At 45.7% G+C, this 12,463-nt stretch overlaps 1 protein-coding gene across 4 annotated transcripts in view; it reads right to left on the reverse strand.

Annotated features, from left to right (window-relative positions):
* LOC134983089 (oocyte zinc finger protein XlCOF6-like) overlaps positions 1-12,428 on the reverse strand; it is a 51,934-nt gene extending 39,506 nt beyond the window's left edge. The window contains exon 1 of one of the 4 annotated variants that reach the window (XM_063948785.1): positions 12,340-12,428. The gene's annotated coding sequence lies outside the window, so the exon portion shown is untranslated. Of the gene's footprint in view, positions 1-12,297 lie in introns of all 4 variants that reach the window. The other 3 variants (XM_063948786.1, XM_063948784.1, XM_063948783.1) reach the window with 3 other exon arrangements.
* Positions 12,429-12,463: the final 35 nt, after the last annotated feature.

The raw sequence follows: 12,463 nt of genomic DNA on the forward strand, positions 1-12,463 counted from the left end.
CCGCAAAATCTGCATAACATCCTGGCAATCCTGGCAAACTTAGCTGCGAGAGCCTGACTGGAAGGCTCAAGCAACTCCTGAAACAATCACTACCCCAACTAAGAATCTCCCCAGAGACCCAGTCAAATTGAGAGTTATGGGCCCTTAAACAGGGTAACCCCAAAACCAATGGGGCAAAAGAACAGACAGTCACATAGAAAGACAATTTTTCAGAGTGTGTGGCTCCAATAAACAAAGGAATTTGGCTGGTGCAGGAGGTAATTTTACCCTGGGACAATGGTTCCCCGTTTAACCCACAGATCTCAATCTCTGATGCCAAAGGTACTGAGGGAACAGAGTGTTCCAGGGTGAATTGACGGTCCATGAAAACCCCATCGGCCCCACTGTCAACAAAGGCCTCAGTCTTGACAGTTTGGCTGAGGATCTCCAAACTCACCGGAATGAGAAAAGTATTTTTGGGAAATTCTGACTTCTGGCCTGACAGGATATTTCCCATCACCCTCAGGCCCTGAAGTTTTCCGGCTTTTCTGGGCATGATACTACAACATGACCTTTATTCCCACAGTACAAACACAAACCCTGCTGTCTCCTCCGCGTCTTCTCACGCGAGGAGAGGCGGGTAGCCCCAATCTGCATAGGCTCCTCAGAATATTCCTCAGAGTCTGAGGTTCCCTTGGGAAAAAAGGAAACTGCGGTCTCCCTTTCAAGCCTACACTCTCTCAGCCGTCTATCCACCCTGATGGATAACTGCATGAGCTGATCTAAGCTATCAGGCGAGGGATATTGTACCAGTTGGTCCTTTATCTGGTCAGAAAGGCCCCTTCGGTACTGGTTTCTCAGGGCTGGGTCATTCCACTGGGTATCATGAGCCAACCTCCAAACTCCGTACTATAAACCTCAGCTGGCCGTCGCCCTTGCTTAAGGACCGTAATCTGAGCCTCGGCTGAAGCCATCTTGTCAGGGTCATCATACAAAATGCCCAGTGCCGTAAAAAAAGCATCAACACTTTTAAGCGACGGGCAGTCAGGCTGCAACCCATATGCCCAGACCTGTGGGTCTCCTTGTAGCAAGGAAATCACCATACCCACCCGCTGAATCTCCGACCCAGAAGACTGGGGCCTAAGCCTGAAATATAGCTTACAGCTCTCCTTGAAACAAAAGAACTGCGAGCGATCTCCTGAAAAACGATCCGGGAGATTTACTTTCGGCTCCTTAACCCCTGAACTTGCCGCTGCTGCTGCGGGAGCTCCGCTAGCGACCTGCGGGGTGTTAATTTTAATGGACATCTCATTAAATTGTCGAGTCAGGACCTGCACCTGATCGACCACCTGTTGCAAAGTATTTTGAGGGGTATGCTCCATATTCCCACAAAATTTCAACAGGAGTATGGCTGCTGAATATGTTACGCACACCAGTGCTAACAGGAGTATACCGGTGTAAGAACAGAGAGGGATGCGAAGCAAACGAACTCACAGACAGTATAACATAACATACACAGAAGGTGATGGAATAACTAATAAACACAAAGTGAACGGAGAAGCTCAAAGGCTCAGGAACTGGGTGTCTCCCTAGTGTCAGGAATGCTCAGATGGAATAGAGCAGACAATGAAGCGAGATGTAGTGATTTAACACGTGGAGCACCCGAAATGATGTTGCTAAGAGCAACAGAAAAAACCCCAAAGAGTTACCAACGGGTGTGGGAATAAACTCCTTGGTCAGAGATAGAAATATAGACACAAGGAGAGTATCCACAATCCTAACCCCCACTTGCATGGTACAGGTTCAGCCTACTGCCACTAAACTGACACCTGGACGCCCTGCACAGTGAGACAGGATTAAGCAGGCAGGTCTGAGAGTACAGCCGCAAACCTGCTGGGTTCACAGAATAGCAAAAGAACCCCAGCAGGTTAAACAACTGACTCCAGTCTTACTGCTAGGTCCGGATTGGCAGAATGAAGTACCGAATCCCAAGGCCTATTTGCAGTAAGCAACAAGTAAATACAAAGTCACACAGTACTAGCTAACTCTCTGGAACTGACTAACAAACAAAGATTCAGCAGCATTTGCCTAGCCTGAGAGGATGGTTTATATAGCAGGTGCTGTCCACGCCCCACTCAGACCTCACAGACTGTGAGCACAAAACCAGCGCCGGATTCCCTGCCGTGCACAGAGCCTGTAACCACTGCACAGTAAAAACCCGGACCGGAGTATCAGCTGCGCTCAGGTTACTTCGCTAACACTTGCCTCCCGGTTGCCATGGCGACGTGGCAGCACAGAGCAGGAGATCCTAACAGTATTAGGTGAGGGAGATGCAATATATGGACTACCAGCAGGGGGCTCTGGCACACAATGCAGTGGGTGAGGTCCAGGCAATGCTTGTGAAATACTGGGTAGCCGTGAAAGGTACAGGATGTTGAATGCACCATATGAGCCTGCGCCCAGTAAATATACAGTATAGAGCAGGCATTCCCAACCACGGTCCTCAAGGCACACCAACAGTGCAGGTTTTAGTGATATCCAGGCTGCAGCACAGATGGTTAAATCAAAATAACTGAGCTACTAGTTAAGTCACCTGTGCTGAAGCCTGGATATCACTAAAACCTGCACTGTTGGTGTGCCTTGAGGACCGTGGTTGGGAATGCCTGGTATAGAGTATCCCAGGCTGTGATTATATATGACTGGTGGTAAACTGCAGGATCCCTATAGTGAGTGCTGACCTTGCCCCCTCCAAGATGGCCGCCGCCCTCCAGTTCCAACGGGCCTCACCTCCGTCTACCGCTGTTCGTGGTCCGTCAGCCTGTGTGGGGACTATATGCCGCCTCCGCAACCCACGGCCAGGCGCCAACGGCGGGATGGCTGCCGCTAACGGGGGCCGTCCGTGTGAGCGCAGCGCCCGGAGTCCTTCGCCCGCCTCTCCCAAGATGGCCGCCACCACCGGGTCCTCCCGAGCAGGGCCGCAGCTCGTCTCGGCAGCTAGCCCGTAGTTCCTGGGGCTCAATTTCACCACTGCAGCTCCCGGTAAGGCTTCCCAGACGGGGGGTACATCAATGGTGCCAGCTGTGTGATGGCACACAGCACCCAGAGCACACAGGAACCCGCTCGGCTGTCACCAAAATTTAGGTCCAGGCTTCACCCCGGGTGGAGGCCGCAACCCGCAAGTGCAGGATTAACCTACACTCCGGCTCTGCAACTCACCACCTTACACTGTGGGGATCTTATGGGTGCACAGGGGGCAAATTAAAGGGCAGGTAGGCACCTGGAAAGCTGTTGGTAGGAGCTTTTTAGCAGGAGCTCAGGCACCACACATCTGCTCCTAAGTCCCGCTAGGCCACGCCCCCCAAGAAGTTTCTATGGTGGAGTTTCAACTTGGGCGGTTTCTTCTCTTCCCGCAAGCAGGTGTGGAAGTGGGCCTACGTTTGGGCTCCATAAAGGTCCAGATTTCGGCCTTATCCATTTTCTTCCAGAAACAACTGGCTTCCCTCCCTGAGGTTCAGACATTTTTGAAAGGGGTCCTGCACATCCAGCCTCCCTTTGTGCCTCCTACGGCACCTTGGGATCTTAACGTGGTGTTGCTGTTCCTGCAATCGGATTGGTTCGAGCCTTACAGGAGGTTGAGGTCAAGTTTCTCACTTGGAAGGCGGTCACACTGTTGGCATTAGCATCTGCTAGACGTGTGTCTGAATTGGGTGCTTTGTCCTGCAAAAGCCCCTACTTAATTTTACATGAAGATAGAGCTAAGCTCAGGACGCGTCAGCATTTTCTTCCAAAGGTTGTGTCGGCTTTTCATATCAACCAACCTATCGTGGTGCCAGTGGCTACTGACTCCTCAGTCACCTCAAAGTCCTTGTAAGTTGTGAGGGCTTTGAAGATTTATGTGAAGAGAACTTCTTGTCATAGAAAGTCGGACTCTCTCTTTGACCTGTATGATCCCAACAAGATTGGGTGTCCTGCTTCTAAGTAGACGATTTCTCGCTGGATCAGGTTCACTATCCAGCATGCTTATTCTACGGCAGGTTTGCTGTGTCCAAAATCTGTTAAGGCCCACTCCACTCGTAAGGTGGGTTCTTCCTGGGTTGCTGCCCGGGGTGTATCGGCTTTATAGCTTTGTTGAGCGGCTACTTGGTCAGGGTCGAACACGTTTGTTAAGTCTTACAAGTTTGATACTTTGGCCTCTGAGGACCTTAAATTTGGTCTATTGGTTCTGCAGGAGTCTTCGCGCTCTCCATCCCGTACTGGGAGCTTTGGTACATCCCCATGGTACTAATGTGGACCCCGGCATCCTCTAGGACGTAAGAGAAAATAGGATTTTAATTACCTACCAGTAAATCCTTTTCTCATAGTCCGTAGAGGATGCTGGGTGCCCACCCAGTGCTTCGTATTCCTGCATTTGTTACTTCGTTAAGTACTGCGGTGTTACTTGGTTAAGTACTGCATTTTCAGACAATTGGATAGGGGTTTTCCTGGTATACAGAAATGGGATCCGGTCTCTAGGCCGACAGTAACTAGGTCGACAGGGTCTCTTAGTCAACATGTTCTAGGTCGACATGAGTTTTTCACCAATTTTTTTTTTCTTTGTACTTTTTCATACTTAACGATCCACAAAGACTACGATTGGGAATAGTAACCTTTGCAGAGCGCAGCGGAGTGAGGCACCTTGCCCGAAGCAAGGGGACAAGGCGCACTAACTGAGGCTCCTGGTCACTGTACGGAGAAAATGACACAAACCCCCCCCCCAAAAAAAAAAACTCACATTGACCTTTTGACCTGTCGACCTAGAGACCCTGTCGACCTAGTTACTATCGATCTTCCATAGCACACCCATAGGAAAACCCCCCTACATTTTTTTTTTTTAAATATTAATTTTTATTTTTAGAATTGAATTAAAATTTTGATACAAAAGTACATGGTAGTACATAGTAAATTTTTAACAAAATGCCACAGAAAGGCTAACAACAAAGACAAATAAAATACAATATAAAAACAAATACTGACACCGAAAAGTGAATAAAAACAATCTAGAATCCAGTCACCGAACCCCTGAACAGGGGAACCGCTGGGAAAAAATTATTTGCAACAGCAAGGTAAAAAAATTCAAAAACATAAGGAAAAGATACACTGCTCAAAAAAATAAAGGGAACACTTAAACAACACAATGTAACTCCAAGTCAATCACACTTCTGTGAAATCAAACTGTCCACTTAGGAACCAACACTGATTGACAATCGATTTCACATGCTGTTGTGCAAATGGAATAGACAACGGGTGGAAATTATAGGCAATTAGTAAGACACCCCCAATAAAGGAGTTGTTGCAGGTTGTGACCACAGACCACTTCTCAGCTCCTATGCTTTCTGGCTGATGTTTTGGTCACTTTTGAAAGCTGGCGGTGCTTTCACTCTAATGGTAGCATGAGACGGAGTCTACAACCCACACAAGTGGCTCAGGTAGTGCAGCTCATCCAGGATGGCACATCAATGCGAGCTGTGGCAAGAAGGTTTGCTGTGTCTGTCAGCGTAGTGTCCAGAGCATAGAGCCGCTACCAGGAGACAGGCCAGTACATCAGGAGACGTGGTGGAGGCCAACAACCCAGCAGCAGGACCGCTGCTACCTCCGCCTTTGTGCAAGGAGGAACAGAAGCACTGCCAGAGCCCTGCAAAATGACCTCCATCAAGCCACAAATGTGCATGTGTCTACTCAAACAATCAGAAACAAACTCCATGAGGGTGGTATGGCGGCCCCACGTCCACAGGTGAGGGTTGTGCTTACAGCCCAACACCGTGCAGGACGTTTGGCATTTGCCAGAGAACACCAAGATTGGCAAATTTGTCGCTGGCGCCCTTCACAGATGAAAGCAGGTTCTCAAAGAGCACATGTGACAGAGTCTGGAGACGCCAAGGAGAACGTTCTGCTGCCTGCAACATTCTCCAGCATGACCGGTTTGGCAGTAGGTCAGTAATGGTGTGGGGTGGCATTTCTTTGGGGGGCCGCACAGCCCTCCATGTGCTCGCCAGAGGTAGCCTGACTGCCATTAGGTACAGAGATGAGATCATCAGACCCCTTGTGAGACCATATGCTGGTGCGGGTGGCCCTGGGTTCCTCCTAATGCAAGACAATGCTAGACCTCATGTGGCTGGAGTGTGTCAGCAGTTCCTGCAAGACGCAGGCATTGATGCTTGGACTGGCCCGCCCGTTCCCCAGAACTGAATCCAATTGAGCACATCTGGGACATCATGTCTCGCTCCATCCCCCAACGCCACGTTGCACCACAGACTGTCCAGGAGTTGGCGGATGCTTTAGTCCAAGTCTGGGAGGAGATCCCTCAGGAGACCATCCACCACCTCATCAGGAGCATGCCCAGGCGTTGTAGGGAGGTCATACAGGCACATGGAGGCCACACACACTACTGAGCCTCATTTTGACTTGTTTTAAGGACATTACATCAAAGTTGGATCAGCCTGTAGTGTGTTTTTCCACTTTAATTTTGAGTGTGACTCCAAATCCAGACCTCCATGGGTTAATAAATTTGATTTCCATTGATAATTTGTGTGTGATTTTGTTGTCAGCACATTCAACTATGTAAAGAACAAAGTATTTAATAAGAATATTTCATTCATTCAGATCTAGGATGTGTTATTTTAGTGTTCCCTTTATTTTTTTGAGCAGTTTATAAGGGATCATTAGCAGGAGAGGGGAAGAAGGAAAGAGATACCAAGGGGACCATATGCTATGGAAGTTAGTCATCAAATTGTTTTGTAAACTTGTAATGTGTTCCATAGAGGCCACAAAATGGTCGACACAACATTGTTTTTTTATGTCGTTTTTCACCGTCAAAGCACAGGGAACCCCAAATAGTGCACCGCATCCCCTTGTATGGCCCGCCTCACTCACCATGCTGCGGGCAAGGTCCCTTGCTACGCTCCGCACTGGTTACTATTCACAATTGGATTCACAATTGTAATCCACATGGATGGTAAGGTATGAAACATATTTAAAAAATGCAACAACAAAAAAAACCTTAAAAAAGTTGTGTCGACATTGGTATGTTGACCATAAGTACGCTGATCTTGTACATGTCGATTTAATGCATGCCGACGATTAGTGGTCGACCTATTAATTGTCAATCTATAGACTGGATACTATCTGCACCTCCATGAGTCTGTATAGGTCTCTTTAAATCTATAAAGCTATATATGCCTCTATATATGAATGTGAGCCTTTATATATGTATGTATGTTTATGTCTATAGACCTATGTACATATACATACATACATACACACACCTATTTATTACTCTATATAGATATCTCTTCCTCTGTGTTTATATGTACTGTGCCTCTATATATGAGTGTATAGAGGAGGGTACACTGCATCCGGAAAGTATTCACAGCGCTTCATTTTTTCCATTTTGTTATGTTACAGCCTTATTAAAAAATGGAATACATTTTTCCCCTCAAAATTCTACACACAATAACCCCATAATGACAATGTGAAAATAAGTAAGATTTTTAAAAGTTTATTTAAAAAACAAAAAACTAAGAAGGCACATGTACATAAGTATTCACAGCCTTTGCTCAATACTTTGTTGATGCACCTTTGGCAGCAATTACAGCCTCAAATCTTTTTGAATATGATGCCACAAGCTTGGCACACCTATCTTTGGCCAGTTTCGACAATTCCTCTTTGCAGCACCTCTCAAGCTCCATCAGGTTGTATGGGAAGCGTCAGTGCACAACCATTTTCAGATCTCTCCAGAGATGTTTAACCGGATTCAAGTCTGGGCTCTGGCTAGGCCACTCAAGGACATTCACAGAGTTGTCCTGAAGCCACTCCTTTGATATCTTGGCTGTGTGGTTAGGGTCGTCGTCCTGCTGAACGATGAACCGTCACCCCAGTCTGAGATCAACAGCGCTCTGGAGCAGGTTTTCATCCAGGATGTCTCTGTACATGGTAAAAAACACAAAGAAGCGCTGTCATTGAAAGTATTAAACAATTTATTAAAAATATATATATAATAATCACAAGTTAGTGACTAAAACCTGGTATCCTGTAATTTGATAACACAACATATATGATAATCAGTAGCAGCAATTGATGGACATATTAACACATTCCCCTAAAACGATATAACCACCTGTGCTTCAGATGGTAATGTAGCACTTTGTAATTATAAAGGCTCCTTGCTGGGAGCTCCACATGTGGGTTAATTAGTCGTATAGGCTCATAAAATGATTTTATGGATTTGAAAGTCCATCCGTGGTGTGGATATGAACAGTTCACATTTGTTTTGTCCACTTTATAATAACTGCTCCCAATACTTATTCCATATTTTGGAAAAGGCTTTTAGCAGGTAGTTTTAATTAGCACAATTCCGTGCACAGCACAATGACATTTAAGCATGGAACGCTATTTAGACAGTCTCGTATTGTGCTTACCCCAGCTTCTGCTAATTGCAGTTTGTTCGGTAATTCCTTTGAAATGGTGGGCGCCGGCTGCCCACACCGCTTGCTGCGGCACCGAAGGGGTAGAAATGAAGCCGAATGTATTGGTGAACTGAACACTTGCAGTGATATAGCGGGAGCCGTCAGAGACGCGTCTGTAGCTGGAGCCGTTCACAGACGTGCTTGTAGTCTCTGGTGGTGGAAAAAAGCAGTCTTCTGATGAAACAGCCCCAGGATTGAGGATGAGAAACACGTCAAGCATTCCTCCGAGTATCCTGTCTGGTATCCTGCTTTTTTCCACCACCAGAGACTACAAGCACGTCTGTGAACGGCTCCAGCTACAGACGCGTCTCTGACGGCTCCCGCTATATCACTGCAAGTGTTCAGTTCACCAATACATTCGGCTTCATTTCTACCCCTTCGGTGCCGCAGCAAGCGGTGTGGGCAGCCGGCGCCCACCATTTCAAAGGAATTACCGAACAAACTGCAATTAGCAGAAGCTGGGGTAAGCACAATACGAGACTGTCTAAATAGCGTTCCATGCTTAAATGTCATTGTGCTGTGCACGGAATTGTGCTAATTAAAACTACCTGCTAAAAGCCTTTTCCAAAATATGGAATAAGTATTGGGAGCAGTTATTATAAAGTGGACAAAACAAATGTGAACTGTTCATATCCACACCACGGATGGACTTTCAAATCCATAAAATCATTTTATGAGCCTATACGACTAATTAACCCACATGTGGAGCTCCCAGCAAGGAGCCTTTATAATTACAAAGTGCTACATTACCATCTGAAGCACAGGTGGTTATATCGTTTTAGGGGAATGTGTTAATATGTCCATCAATTGCTGCTACTGATTATCATATATGTTGTGTTATCAAATTACAGGATACCAGGTTTTAGTCACTAACTTGTGATTATTATATATATATTTTTTTAATAAATTGTTTAATACTTTCAATGACAGCGCTTCTTTGTGTTTTTTACCATTGTCTATGATTTTTTGAGGTTCAGCACCTCAAATTGAGAAGCTGCAGTCAATGTAAAGTATATTTGTCTCATAGCCAATTTTACTAGCGCTCACTTGTTTTATTTATCTTGTCTCTGTACATTGCTGCATTCATCTTTCCCTCTATCCTGACTTGTCTCCCAGTTCCTGCCACTGAAAAACATCCCCACAGCATGATGCTGCCACCATCATGCTTCACTGTAGGGATGGTATTGGCCTGGTGATGAGCGGTGCCTGGTTTCCTCCAAACATGACGCCTGGCATTCACGCCAAAGAGTTCAATCTTTGTCTCATCAGACCATAGAATTTTGTTTCTCATGGTCTGAGTCCTTCAGGTGCACTTTGGCAAACTCCAAGTGGGCTGCCATGTGCTTTTTACTAAGGAGTGGCTTCCGTCTGGCCACTCTACCACACAGGCCTGATTGGTGGATTGCTGCGGAGATGGTTGTCCTTCTGGAAGGTTCTTCTCTCTCCACAGAGGAATGCTATAGCTCTGACAGAGTGACCATCGGGTTCTTGGTCATCTCCCTGACTAGCGCACTTCTCCCCCGATCGTTAGACTGTCAACTATAGGAAGAGCCCTGGTGGTTCCGAACTTCTTCCATTTACGGATGACAGGGGCCACTGTGCTCATTCGGACCTTCAAAGCAGCAGATATTTTTCTGTACCCTTCCCCAGATTTGTGCCTCGAGACAATCCTGTCTCGGAGGTCTAGAGACAATTCCTTTGACTTCATGCTTGGTTTGTGCTCAGACATGCACTGTCAAGTGTGGGACCTTATAAAGACAGGTGTGTGCCTTTCCAAATCATGTCCAATCAACTGAATTTACCACAGGTGGACTCCAATTAAACTGTAGGAACATCGCAAGGATGATCAGTGGAAACAGGATGCACCTGAGCTCAATTTTGAGCTTCATGGCAAAGGCTGTGAATATTGATGTACATGTGATTTCTTATTTTTTTTATTTTTAATACATTTGCAAAAATCACAAATAAAACAAACATTTTTCACGATGTCATTATGGGGTATTCTGCGTAGAATTTTGAGGTTAAAAATGAATTTATTCCATTTAGGAATAAGGCTGTAACATAAAATGTGGAAAAAGTGAAGTGTTGTGAATACTTTCCAAATGCACTGTATATAGGCAGCTAGAGCTTCTATGTATGTGTATATATATATATAGAACCGTCTGTGCCTCTATATATGAGTGTATACAGGTGGGTATATAGGCAGCTATAGCCTCTATGTATGTCTATATGTAGAGTCGCCTGTGCGTCTATATATGTGTATACAGGAGGGTATATAGGCAGCTATAGCCGCTATGTATGTGTATATGTATAGTGACGCCTGTGTCTCTATATATGAGTGTATACAGAGGGTATATAGGCAGCTATAACCTCTATGTATGTGTATATGTATAGTGACACCTGTGCCTCTATATAGGAGTGTATACAGGAGGGTATATAGGCAGCTATAGCCGCTATGTATGTGTATATGTATAGAGACGCCTGTGCCTCTATATATGAGTGTATACAGGAAGGTATATAGGCAGCTATAGCCTCTATGTATGTGTATATGTATAGTGACACCTGTGCCTCTATATAGGAGTGTATACAGGAGGGTATATAGGCAGCTATAGCCGCTATGTATGTGTATATGTATAGAGACGCCTGTGCCTCTATATATGAGTGTATACAGGAGGGTATATAGGCAGCTATAGCCTCTATGTATGTGTATATGTATAGAGACGCCTGTGCCTCTATATATGAGTGTATACAGGAGGTATATCAGCAGCTATAGCCTCTATGTATGTGTATAGCGCCGCCTGTGCCTTTATATATAAGTGTATACAGGAGGGTATATAGGCAGCTATAGCCGCTATGTATGTGTATATGTATACAGCTGCCTGTGCCTCTATATATGAGTGTATACAGGAGGGTATATAGGCAGCTATAGCCGCTATGTATGTGTATATGTATAGTGACGCCTGTGCCTCTATATATGAGTGTATACAGGAGGGTATATAGGCAGCTGTACCCTCTATGTATGTGTATATGTACAGTAACGCCTGTGGCTCTATATATTAGTGTATACAGGAGGGTATATAGGCAGCTATAGCCTCTATGTATTTGTATATGTATAGAGACGCCTGTGCCTCTATATATGAGTGTATACAGGAGGTATATAGGCAGCTGTAGCTTCTATGTATGTGTATATGTATAGTGACGCCTGTGCCTCTATATATGAGTGTATACAGGAGGGTATATAGGCAGCTATAGCCTCTATGTATGTGTATATGCATAGTGACGCCTGTGCCTCTATATATGAGTGTATACAGGAGGGTATATAGGCAGCTATAGCCTCTATGTATGTGTATATGCATAGGGACGCCTGTGCCTCTATATATGAGTGTATACAGGAGGGTATATAGGCAGCTGTAGCCTCTATGTATGCGTACATGTATAGAGACGCCTGTGCCTCTATATAGGAGTGTATACAGGAGGGTATATAGGCAGCTATAGCCGCTATGTATGTGTATATGTATAGTGACGCCTGTGCCTCTATATATGAGTGTATACAGGAGGGTATATAGGCAGCTGTACCCTCTATGTATGTGTATATGTACAGTAACGCCTGTGGCTCTATATATGAGTGTATACAGGAGGGTATATAGGCAGCTATAGCCTCTATGTATTTGTATATGTATAGAGACGCCTGTGCCTCTATATATGAGTGTATACAGGAGGTATATAGGCAGCTATAGCCGCTATGTATGTGTATAGCTATGTGTGGGCCCCTGCGTGCTGTAAGCAGCTATATAGCAATGACTGGCCCATTACATACTGATACCCTCTGCCAGCGGCGACTGCTTCCCGGTCCTCTCACCCGCCAGATGTTAGACACCCGACTCTGGGAGGCAGTTGTGTGACCCCAAACTTCCGGCCTCGTGCGTTCCAGCCGCGCCACGCCCCCTCTCTCCGCCACCGTGCCTTCCCTCTATCTCCGCTTT

Source organism: Pseudophryne corroboree (genome assembly GCF_028390025.1).
Source record: "Pseudophryne corroboree isolate aPseCor3 chromosome 3 unlocalized genomic scaffold, aPseCor3.hap2 SUPER_3_unloc_1, whole genome shotgun sequence".
Taxonomy (NCBI): Eukaryota; Metazoa; Chordata; class Amphibia; order Anura; family Myobatrachidae; genus Pseudophryne; species Pseudophryne corroboree.